The following is a 13461-nucleotide window of genomic DNA, read 5'->3' on the forward strand; positions in this document are numbered from 1 at the left end:
GCGACTTCATGGGATTTAATGGCAGAGAGTCGTGTTCAATTGGAACACGTCTCTAAACAGGTTTGAATTGAATAAGATGGAAGGCATGCAATTGGTTTTAGATGCCAGCATGCAGTTGATCCCAATTAGAATTCCTTCCCTCAGGCACGCGGAGTTGAATCACGCATTCAAACTATCAGTTAATCAATTCAAATCCAGTTTTTTTTCACGCGGCGGCAAAAACGAGGCTCCAAAGAACCAAAGATTTCTCCCAGACCGCCACGAATTTCCTCAAACGGTTTCTGGGTTATCTAATTAACCCACCTGGCAAAAATACCCATGTTTTAGTTTTTCTAAATTCGTCTCTGTTTGGTCAAATCGAACGTTTGAAGTTTGACATTTTTTCTGTGTTTACGTTTTTCTGAGTTTTATTGTTCTCATTGTTCTGCCTTTTATGAATTTGCATTCGTTTTTCTTGTTTGATCTACTGTTCTATAGGTGCGTTACACAGGTTCAAAAATTACAAGAAGCTCAAAATCATTATCAATTATATACGATATGTATGAAGAGAATAGAGAAGCGCTGCACATGAAACTGATAGGAAGGAGGCAAGTGTTAACACTCCAAAGTCCTTAGGGTCTGAGACAATCATTCCCATGACATAACCCAGCAAGTCCATGCATGATTGAAGAGAGTTTTGAACACCACATACAACACCACGATCTGATTCAAGGATAGAATCCTGCATCTCTTGCACCACAGCAAGATCAAACATCCATAGTCCCAAGCGAGATGCAACCACTCCTCCCATTAACATCCAAGATGATAGTTGTTGCTTTTGAACCCAAATTGAAGCCACACATGGCAACAAAATCCACCACTGAATCCAAATGGACCAAAGCCACTGAATCCAATGATCGCACTTATTGCACGGGCAAGGCCCAACACATAGGTTGGAATACCTCTCCATTCTAAGGCTGTTGTCATCAAGGTACCAAAACTTAAGACTGTGAAGTACAGCAGAGCCAAAGAAAAACCTGCAGGTGCCACATCTTGCTGCATGTATACCAACCATCCTTATGATATAAACTCACTTCTATATGCATTTTTTTTCTCTGAATTTTTGAATTTTTATATTGCTTAGTCATACCTGCATTTTCATTTTATTGCACTAACATCTTGACTGTAAATGTGAAAAACAGAGTGGTGGCTGCGGAAACTGATTACAGCTGCGGAAACCAGTGTCAGCTGCGGAAACTTGGCACAGCAACCACTTAGCTAAATAGAGATAGTTAGGCAATCTTAATGGAAATGATTATGGGGAAATAACTTTTATTGATGAAATGGATGGCATGGAGTGAAAATGGAAATGAAATGAAGTTTATTTTTTCTTTCTTGAATCAATTGAAGTGATGAAGTTTATTTTGTCTCCTATATTTTTTCTTAACAATTCTTTTTCTGATCCTCCAGATCACACAGAGTGCAGGAGGAGAGCATACTCAAGAATTTTTTTATTTTTTTTTCAGATGTAAGAAAAAAAGGTCTCCTAAGTACACTTCCCCGGCAACGGCGCCAAAATGTCTAGTCAATTTAACGTCTTAAATTGCTCTACATAAATTATCAATCTGGGTATCGTAAACTGATGAAGTGTGGTGCACCATATGTGCTTAGTTAACCTTTCTCTTACTTCGTCGTTTTATAGTTTATGCTGTTTTTGGGGTTTTGTTCTTGTTGCTTTTCTAAAATGTTTAATGCAACTTAAAACATGTTATTGATGGAGTTAGTATTTAAACAAAAGTGTAAATATACAACTAGTTCAATCGAAATAAAATGCAATAATCAAATAATGAGAGAATGACTATGAGACCCAGTATCCTTGCTGCTTCAACAAAAGGACAAGACGATTCTATCACGTCATTAGTTCATTAAAAGGCTATGTGCATCACTAATCTACAATCAACTTGAAAGCAATTTATGTACAACTAATATACATGAGAAAAATGTAAAACAACAATAATCAAAAAGCTTTGTTATGTACAGCTAATATACATGGTGAAATAAAATGCAAAATTAAAATGACAACTATACAAGGCAGGGGCCCTCTACCACCTATGAAATCAAATGCTTAAAGGAAAATAAAGACATCAAATAAAGGACTAATGACATCGGCCCAGTATCTCTGCTGCTGATTTAAAATGAAAATGAAATCTATATTAAATTCAATTAAAAGTGAGAACAACTATCTCACACTATTTTAACTCTTCAACTTAATCTAAGCAATGTGAAATCTAAGTGACACTACATAAAGGAGACAAATCACACTACTTTAACCTTTTCTTAACCTTTTTGCCTTTTAGCTAGATTTATCATGTGAGAACAGTTATGGACAAGTCAGCAATGTGAGTCTTAAAGCAAACTAAACTAAGCTGTACTAAGTGATATTTTGGCTCCAATAAAGTTATTTGATTATGGAAAAAGAACCATCAATAGATGAACAACTTGATACCTAAGAGCAGAAATTAAAGTGCAAGTTAAAGAAATGATACTAATGAAAATCAAACTGCAGAAAAATAGAGGTCAGCAACATAGACAAGATGATCACACATGCCACTAGTCATGAAATCAAAGCAAAATTGAACACACTTGCATGAATTAAAATTGCATGAATGAAAAATCTAATCTACTTTACATTCTACAAAGAAATATTTACAAAATGAAATCTACTCTACCTTACATCCTAATATGCTCCATGACATCTACTTCACATCTCCTTCCATGTTGAGAACATCAAAGCTTTATTCAATTTCTTCAAAAGTACAAAGTACAACAAAGTTCTCCAAATATTTCAAAAGCCATCAAGGAAGAACTACAAACTTAAGAACTAGGGACTAAAAGACTAACAAATGAAGGAGAGAGAACTCCTATTTATACAAAAAGATGAGAGCCATCTCATTAATGATAGTCCATGAATCTCTCCCTCTACCTCTAGAGTCCTAATCAAAATAGGAATTGATAAGACACATGTCTTTTTAGAGTTACAATACAATTAGGAGATGTGACACATATCCTCATGATCCCATGATTCTTTCCAACCAAATTCGAATTTGGCCTTAGAGTGCCACATAAGGGTCTTCTAGAAGTCTCCTTTCAACCTACACATGTAAACAACCTCAACCCATTTGTTAGGTATAAGCATATGCACATTATTTTCTAATGTTTAACCACAAATTCACTTAAAAGGCTTAGAAATAATAAAGATTGGAAAAACATAAAGGTGGCCCAATGATAATGAAAGTGGGATGAATGTGGTGACATAATAGTGAAATGGAGGTGATATAATGGACATAATAGTGAAAGTGTAATGGAAATGAATGACATTTTCAAGGCTCAACAGGCATCATTGGCCTGCAAGACTAATTAGTGATAACTAGGTCAACCACCAAAAAAATAAATGGGAAAAAGGATAGATGGAGATAACTTTTAGGGAGTCTTATTACAATGGTGTGAATATGTCATGATTAAATTCATAATTGAGGTTATGTGAATATTGCAAACATTATTAAAATTCACAATTATAATTATGTGTGTGAGTAACATTAATATGTGACATATACACCTATGAAGTATTACAAATATGTTTACAAATATATATATTTGTAGCATTAATGTTATTAATCTGTAAATGAAATAAAAATAATTTAAATGATAGTTGGAGGCAAGACTCTAACTAACTACAGGGAGCCTAACTAATTGGAAACTGAATCCAAGCAGTAGAAGAGGAAAGGGATGACATTCAAAGAGTAGCGCTAGGAGAGGATAAGAGTGAAAGGAGCTTGGTCATGTGCATCATACAATAATGAGGAAAAGACAGACTCACTGAGGACATAGACCATTGATCTTCTCCTGATGAATTTTTACAACCAAGCTCATTTGTGTGTGCAATGTTTTGAAGTTATCCTTCATGGCTTGTACATTAAGTGGCAATAGAGTTGCGGCTTCCTAGTTCTAATTGAATAAGCTCATTATTGAATTAAGAGAGGATGGAGGTTCACACCTCTAGAATCCCTCTTTGGTTGGTGGGTGGAGGTGAATAAATTTGGAATCGCTAGACTAGCCCGTGGCTAGTAGGTGGGGGTGCCTTCCTATGGAAACCCTGAACTAGCCTATAAATTAATGATCCTTAAGGGAAAAATGTGGACGTGTGCTAGACCTCTAGATTCCATGTTATTTATTAGTTGTGTGGTCACTGGGACTATTAAGCTCGGAGGAGACAACTTCTTGAAGACACTAATAGTAGCTTGTCTATCGCTGGGAGGAAAACTAAAGGTTATGTCCTAGTACCCAATACTTGAAATATGTAGTAGTGTGTAAATACAACAGGACTGGTACATTTAATATATCTTGATGTGTAGCACTGAGCATGTGAAGACCTCACTGTAGAAATAACTATATAGTCTAGCTATTATACTTGAATGTTATTTGCAAGTAACTAATTTGGATACATCGAACAAATCTTGAATCATGGTATCACCTCTCTGACATGCATACATGAAATGCATTTCCTTTCTATAAGATTTGGTTTCATTACACATCTTTATTAACTAAATAATTGAGTTCTATTTTTGGGAATCACGCTCGGGTTTTGGCAATTGTTCTACACCTACATTTCCAAAATCACGAGATCTTGTGTTTAAGCATGTTCCTTATAATGTATATGACCAAGTTCACTCTATGATGCTTGGTAAAAATGCCCATAAATGAGATAATATTACTTGTGGAGAGGTAGTGTTACCTATTTGAGGAACAAAATTACACCTTTTACAATCAACATTTATGAATAAACTTACTTGTTTGAGTATTAATGCTACCTATTATAAATACAATGACCTATTTGAGAACAACGTTTTTCAAATAGGTCTCTTATTCACTTTGACATACCATGCATTAAAATAAAAATAAAAACCCTACCTCCACCGAACCTAATTATGGAAAAAGGATTTGAACAGAGAAAATTTGGAATTTCCCTATAATTCTTGCTATGTATTCACTGTGATTGTTTTCACAATAAATAATTAATAAATTTTGAATTTTTTATTGAATTTGGCTATGGGAAAGTTATGAATAGCTAAAACAGGTGTTGTCATCAATAATTATAATTCTTATCTCTTGACTATGACAATTATTGTAGATATACATTGTTCTTGAAACAAAATATTCTCGTACACATCATATATGTAGTTGTACCAATATGAATACCAATGAATTACATGTACAAATTTTGAAATAATTGCAACTACCCAAGACATTTAATCTAAAATCAAGAGACACAATTCCACTCTACTAATTTGCAGAATGGAAATCACAGTTTAGAAAAGCATGCATAGACATGCAATAATCAAAAGCACAAATACACAGTGATTTCTAGGGGAACCCAACTATCAAAAACCCCTCAAGCCTATTTTCCTTAATCATTTGAATAGAGAAACTATTAGAATTTATAGCTCCAACTTTGAGCTCAACTTGAAAAAGAATAATTGTTCTCTCTACTGATTGAGAACCCCTAGCAACACTTAGCCAAATTTTCCTCCTCTAGCCTCCTGAGACTGCTCTAGAAAATACTGAGCCTGCACACGCTCTTCTTTCACTTTCTCTTTCTACACTCGTGCTTCCTATAGTCATGTTTCCTTCACTCGTGTTCGTACAGTCATTCCTATTTCCTTGCACAATTCTCAAGGATTGATCAACTCCCTGCATGAAAAATTATGTACACTCCACTAGTATACAAATAATTTTACATTATCTTTAATTCCCCCACTCCAGATGAGGAATTCAAATTCCATGCATGCATGATCTATTTTGTGTTGATTGATTAGTTAACTAACATATCTCTAAGTTAAACTGTTGTCCCACTGCACAACTGACCTTCAACTGACTCTAACAATAGTTAGACGTCAATTAATTGAATACAACTTAAAATAACTAAACTGTATTACTAAAATTTAGTAATATCACATGCATAACTGAACTCCAAGTTCTCTAACTCAAATTTACTAAGCTAACTGAGTGGAATGAGACATGTCACACTAGTTATCTTCCTCCAAGTTGTCCTGTTGATGTGGAAATTCGATTTACTCAATTTGACTAAGGCTAAAGTCAAATTAAGCCTTTCTTGCTACACTGACTAACACTCCCTCTTGGCAAGAAATGGATTTTTCACCACCCCTATCCAACACTTGTGGAATGTACTGTAGCACTAACTATCACTATTGTTGCTGCTACTACAACAACTACAACTAAGAAGCATAAAAAAACACACACTAAATCAACTGTGTTTGCAACTGTCTACTGGGAAAACTGTGTTGTTGTCGACTCTGCTAATGATCCTCCTACTCTGTTGTGATCACTGCTCAACACTCCTCAATATCTGACTGACACTGATCCTCTTGCTACTAAATATTGTGGGCCTCTATAGCAATGTAATGATCCATGAGGAGGACACCTCAATGGACCCTGCCCAAATTTATGCAACTATGGCGCCAAGGTTCTACATCACCCCACCTCACTCCAGGAGGTATAGCTACATGCAAAGATAAATCTTATCTACTCATATTGCTACTACTGCTCTACTTCTACTTCTGTACTGTTGTTGTAACTACTGCAATAATGAGTATGATCTTGCTAGATCCTGAAGTACTAGCTTCCATAGGGATGCTCTCTCTGAGTATTTATCTCCTTGTGGGAAATCTCTTTCATCCTCAATTTTCTAATGTCAATGATCACAACTCCTTTTTGTGTTACTAAACATTGGCTCACTGATTTGCGCACTAGTAGCCTTCTGGACCCATTAAGAAGTTTGCACATAGGGTATTCTAGATCTTCTTTAAGCTAGGACTCCATCAACTATGCCTCCTAATAGCTCATTAGTTCTTTAATTATCATTGTACATGAGGAATTTAATGATGGTTTCTAATGTGACTTATGGGATATGATACCATATAGAAATATGGTGATATAATTGCAATTGCTCAAGAAATTTAATCTAAAATCAAAAGTCAAAATTCTACTCTACTAATCTGCGAAATGGAAATCATAGTTTAGAACAACATGCAATACGAAAAACCACAAATATGTAGTGATTTATAGGGGAACCCAACTGGGAAAAACCCCTCAAGCCTATTTGCATTAATTAGTTGAATAGAGAAACTATTACAATTATTAGCTCCAACTCTGAGCTCAACCTCCAAAAGAATAAATGTTCTCTCCACTAACTGATAACCTATGGCCAACACTTAGCCAATTTATGCCTCCTCCAGCCTCCTCAGCTTTCTTTGGAAAATATTGAGCATTTACTCACTTTGCCTGCACTCACGCCACCTGCACTTCTGCTTCTAGCACTCACACTGCCTGCACTTGCGTTCCTCCACTCACTCCTATTTCCTTGCGCAAGCCTAAAGGATTGATCAAATACATGCATGAAAAATTATGTACACTCCAATAGTATACAAATAATTTTACATTAGCCTTAATTCCTCCACTCTAGTTGAGGAATTCGAATTCCATGTATGCATGAGCTATGTGGGCTGATTGATCATTTAACTAACATAACTCTGAGTTAGACTGTTGTCCCACTGCACAACTGACCTTCAACTAACTCTATCAATAGTTAGAGGTTACTTATCTGAATACAATTGGAAATAATTGAACTTGATTACTAAAATTTAGCAATCACACATGCATAACTGAAATACAATCTTTCTAACTCAAATTTACTGAGCTAATTGAATGACAAGAGTTGTGTCACACTAGTTAACTACCTCCAGGTTGTTCTTGTGATGTGGAAATTCATTTTACTCAATTTGACTAAGTTTAAATTCAAATTGAGCCTTTTTTTCTACACTGTCTAACATTACAAATAGTTTGTAACTAAATTGAGAGATATGTCAAGCCACTTTTATGTAATTTAATGAAAGGTACTTAATCCTCCTTTTTATGAGCCTTATATGGGAAGTATTGTCTATAGGAGGAAATTAATAATGTGTTCCTCGTCCTCGTTCACTAGAATAAACACAATGACTTTTATATCTGACCCAACTAAGGTTTTCTTTCTACTATGGTTTGGGCATAGAAAAAGAGAATAGGCACTTGCAGTAACAAAAAATATTCTTGTCTTCTTATTTTATCTAATGAAAACTTCATCTATAAAAGTTAACCATCTGTTTCATTTAGAAAAGAAAACATTGAATGTAGATTCAATATGTCTGGTATCCATCTTGCAGTTATTTGTAGACTTGAAAGTTACTATGGTCGTTGATCTATAGATAGACTAAGTTGCATAGCTCAAGAAGGTGTTACATGAAAAAAAAGGTCACTTTGTTAAACTACTAATATTGTTTTGCATATTTATTCTAGTGAAACCTCAATAAAACTCTATGGGATCTTAAATTACAAAAGGGTTTGTTTGTTTCATCTAGAGAACCTAAAATGGCCACTTTTGCTAATTGAGCAAGTCATAGCCCATTTTATATTTGTGTTGAAAATTATCAAGAAAGTATGGGTACTAGTGATTTTCGGCTATCGGGCACCTCACGTAAGTTGAAGGTGGACCTCCATGGCATGCAACATGTAAACTATCATCAAAACATCTAGGGAGTTAGGTCTAACTTATAACCAACCTTGATATGTTACAAAAATTAGATTTTAGCATAGCCTATTATCCTCAAAATAATGGGTAAATAGAAAGGTCCATTTAGATCTTAGAAGATATGTTAAGAATGTATGTTATGAACATGCCCACTAAGTAGGAAGACTATCTCCACTTAGTTGAGTTTGTCTATAGTAATGGATATCCAACTTATTTGAAAATGAGTCATTTTGAGGTATTTGTATGGCAGACAATGTGAAATTCCTCTAAGTTGGGATCATCCTGAGGATAGGTTAGTGTTGGGCCTAGAGATGCTCAAAGAGATGGAAGAAGTGGTTAAACAGGTTCAACATAATTTAAAAAAAGATCAATATCATCAAATGAGTTATGCAGATTTGAAAATAATTCAAACAAAATTCAATGTTGGTGACCATGTATGCTTAAAATTGAAACCAAATAAAAACACACTTAGACTTGGCTATTGTGCCAAGCTATCACCCAGATACCATAGACCTTTTGAGGTGTTAGCAAGGATTAGACCAGTTGCATATCAGATTTATCTTACAGCAAATATAAAAATTCATAATGTAATTCATGCATCCTTCTTAAATAAATATATACACTAATCAGCTCATATAATTTATTGGAATTTTTTACAGGTAGAAGCGGAGGGAGAGTTCCTAGAATAACATATACATATTTTATTCTACAGAGTAGCCCTCTTTGGAATAGAGACATAATTCAATTGGAAGTTTATTGGAAGCATTTTAGCCCATAAGAGGAAACTTTGGGTTTGGAGGATTCTTTCAAAGAAGCATATACATCTCTATTTTAGAAATTTGGAATCAATCCCATAAGTTATGAGAAAACACCAAGACACCGTCAAATTCAAGCGGGCGAGGATGTGATATCCCCCGACTTGAAGTTTTTTTTGTGAATTTTTATATATAGGTAAGTGTGATTGTGTATTAGCTTTAAAACACTTATTCAAAAATAGTTTATTAGTGTGATAATCTGATAAAGGTTGAATTTAAATGTTGCATTGATAGTGTTATTAATCAAATAAATATATGGAAACTGATGTTGAAGTTACACCTGACTGAATGAATTATGGCTACAAGTTAATTGTTGATATTGATTATCACTTATTAAGTCTTATACATTTAAGCTAAATGATTAAACTATTAATGATCATGAAACTAATTGATAATTAACTTCCCTGAAAGACACGTGATTGTATTGGAGAGTGGGGAACTGGATATCATAAATGAGGTAGTAACTACTTGCCACATGTCAGGGGAAGAAGTAAAAGAGGCACAACTAATTGGTAGAGGGGCTAATATACTTTTTTCTTCTTGCTAGAAAAAAGAGGCACACATAGCTAATTTGGTGAGAGGCTTATAGTATTGAAGATCAAGGTTGGGTGGAGCTGGTGAGTTTTTGCAATAATTTCTAGTCTTATAATTTCAAGTCAATGTCCTAATCCTTCACTATATGAACATTTTATAATGAATTCTAGTATTTAAGGATACATACAATTAAAAATGCACAAATGTATGTTCTTATCATTTAGAACGAAATTGTTAGTATAAATAGTTTAACAAGAAAGACTATTGGAAATGTATAGATAGTAAATGCATGTAAAACAAATTTTATGTACAAAAAAGAGCAATGATATGATTATGAACATATGTTGTTGTGATAGATATTTTATCTGAATTTATATGTGCATTATAGGTACATGAAAATTTAGCTTGCTAAATACTTGGGCATAGAAGAACTTAGCGAATCATATATATATATATACATACATACCATTATAGACATAGAATTTACTCAGACCTGGAAAGATGCTAGGTCTAAGAGAACAAGCTATGAATGTGTGTGTGTGCGCGCACACACACACACACATATGTATAGGAGTCATATAAAGACTCGAAGTAACTAAATGATATACGAGTGACATTAGGTTACTAAGAACCTAACAAATATATCATTTGTACAATTGGAAGCTACTACTATAACAATGGATGAAAAATGTAAATACTTATATAAGGTCAAAGAGACTAGAATATTTTAGTATTTTTAGAGAACCAATATGGCAAACGCTACTAAACAGAAGTTGAAATGGTTTAAATACTGAAGGAACAAATAAAACTAAATTAAGAAAATGTCTATAACAAATATCAATTGATATAATTTAAAAGAATTGTATGAATGTAATGGCTTGAGAGAGAGAATAATTATGAAATTAAATAAAAGAAGAATAATAAAATATAAATGCATGAAATAAATTCATGTAGTCATTTAATTAAACACATATATAATTATTTTGATGTGTTATTCGATAGACAATAATCAACTGTGCTATTAAGGCACTCCTAAATGTTAAGTCACTAATTCAATTCCCTACTCTATTCAGGGGTTATTATTGGACATGACGATGATGTAGCCCCACCATTGTTGAACTTACAAAAAAGAAAAGAAAAAGACAAATAATTCTAGTGTCGTATTCACAAAAATAAATATGCTCAAATAAAAGAATAGATCAAAAATGATCTTCAATACATATAAGACAACAATGTTTTTGGAATAAGGATATCCATAATTAAAATACATATGCAAGCATACAATGTTGATGGTTATAACCTTCAAAATAAATGGAAGTAGAAATTACAAAACAAATCATAATCAAATGACAAAAGTATGGAAGTTGTCTTGAACACAAGAATCTCATGCAAGTGGATAAGGGTACAAGAACATCTGACCTAGGAAGGGTGGTATAATGTCTTGTAAGTCAAATAAAGCCTTCCAGTCTCAAAGCATTGAAGGAAAAAGGAATTGATAAACTAGCAAAAATGGTACCCGCGCATACATGAGAACAACATGGATTATGTCATTATTAATTAATACAAATTAACAAGAAGTATGAAGGAAAGAAAATAAGCTAAATTGTCTTTTATTACTTGAGGGAAGGTTAAACCTTGAACTCTGTCAAAACCCTCTACAACAGGGTAATTATTTATTATTAACTAGCACAGTTATTTCATAACTAGGAACGCTTTGAAGAATCGGTAGGCTTTCTATTTCGATCTTTGAATCAATCCAGGAGGGTTGGCGGTGTCCGACCAAATCACTCTTCCAAGTATTCTGTTATTCTCGGTCTAATCCGGTTCTGCTGGTGTAAGATGTCCCTATGAGTGGCCCCTCGCTTGGGCGGGGGCGTCCGCCCTCTTTCAAGGATGTAGTAATTTGAACTCCGTTCATCTAGGGTAGCCGACCAGGGGCCGGAGGCCCCTCTTCTTCCTTGATGGTTGCAGAATCTCTAGTAATTGAGGCTCAGTGGAAGGCCCAGGGTAAGAACTGATGCCTCCCGAAGTCTGAAAAGAACCCAAAGTTCGACATCCCAAATAATTCCTGGAAAAATCAAGACAATATATGAAGGATCATGCCATGATTTAAAATTTCTTGGGCATATAGCCTAGGGAGCAAGGCATTCTTCAATGGATCCAAAATAAATGGACACTAAGAGGCCATATCGAACTCAGATTGAGAGAATAGGGTTTTTTTCACAGTGATATTTGAATATCTGGAAGATCGCAAGCGGATCCTCGAGAACAAACCATACTTCATGAGTAGAGTTGGCCTCTTCCTACGCTATTGGGTAGAATTCTACAACCCCGACAAGGAAGAATTTCAGACAGCGACAGTATTGGTCAGGTTGTACTCCCTCCCAAACTATTTTAAGGACCAGACATCTTGGAAGGAATAGGCAATGCGATAGGGAAATTCTTGAAAATATCGAAGATAACCAAGTGACAAAGACATGCAGCGTATGCTCGCATTTGTGTCCACATGAACATATCTCAGCCTTTACATAATCCATATATTTGGTCTACCATGATTCCATCTAGACTCAATCCCTAGACTATGATCACATTCCCTTTAAATGTCGTCAATACCATGAATATGGCTATTTGTTCAGGGATTTCCCTCTTACTCTTGCGGAGGAGGCCCACCAGGAAGCCTATTGTAGAGATGAGGAAGGATTCTAGCAGGTGGGAGGTTGTCAGAATCATCCAGCTCGGGCTAATGCAGGCTCCATATAAGTTCATTCCCAACTCAGTGTCGCCGTTGTAGTCTCAGTCAACATCAACGTCTCAACCTGTGAAGCACTCACCACCTCCTAAAGATGCAAACCATTTTTCTCTGCTAGAAGTTACAGATCCAATGGAGGAGCACCCAATTGAGATCCCAACCACCACTTTAAGCTATGGAAGTGGACAAAGTCACCCCAAGGCAAGAGGATAAACTGATTGCCAAGAGAAAAGCATCAGAAACAACAGAGAATGACTGAAGATTGAAGGAGATATTAACCCAAAAAAGAAAAGTTCTAGAATAGGAGGAGAAGAACAATCGACTTGGGCTGAAGAAAATAAAATTTTGGATATCTTAAAACTATGGATAAGATCATACATCAAATACATCCCAACCAATTAGCTGACCCACTTCAGTACAACCAATGGAGTGCTAGATCTCGCAAACAAGAAGTGGATCTGAAACCCCGAGGGAGAGAGACTGGCCCCCTGACCATCACATACCCCGATCCAGGGGCTTCTGAGGAAGGAAAGAAAGGGTAAAATATGACTAAGGAAGTGATTAGAGAAGTAGGTGAATATTTTTTGAACTCAAGTCAGATGGGACAATTGATGGATTACTTTCCCAGGTCAATCCCTCATTCTCAATGAAGATAATTTCATGGAACATCCAGGACTTAAACAATAAAGGTAAGCTATGAACGCTTAAAGATAAGATCTCGAAGCATAAGCCAGATATAGTTA

This window comes from Pinus tabuliformis, chromosome 2_2 (genome assembly GCF_031772625.1).
Source record: "Pinus tabuliformis cultivar Carrire ecotype Pingquan chromosome 2_2, CPIR1, whole genome shotgun sequence".
NCBI lineage: Eukaryota > Viridiplantae > Streptophyta > Pinopsida > Pinales > Pinaceae > Pinus > Pinus tabuliformis.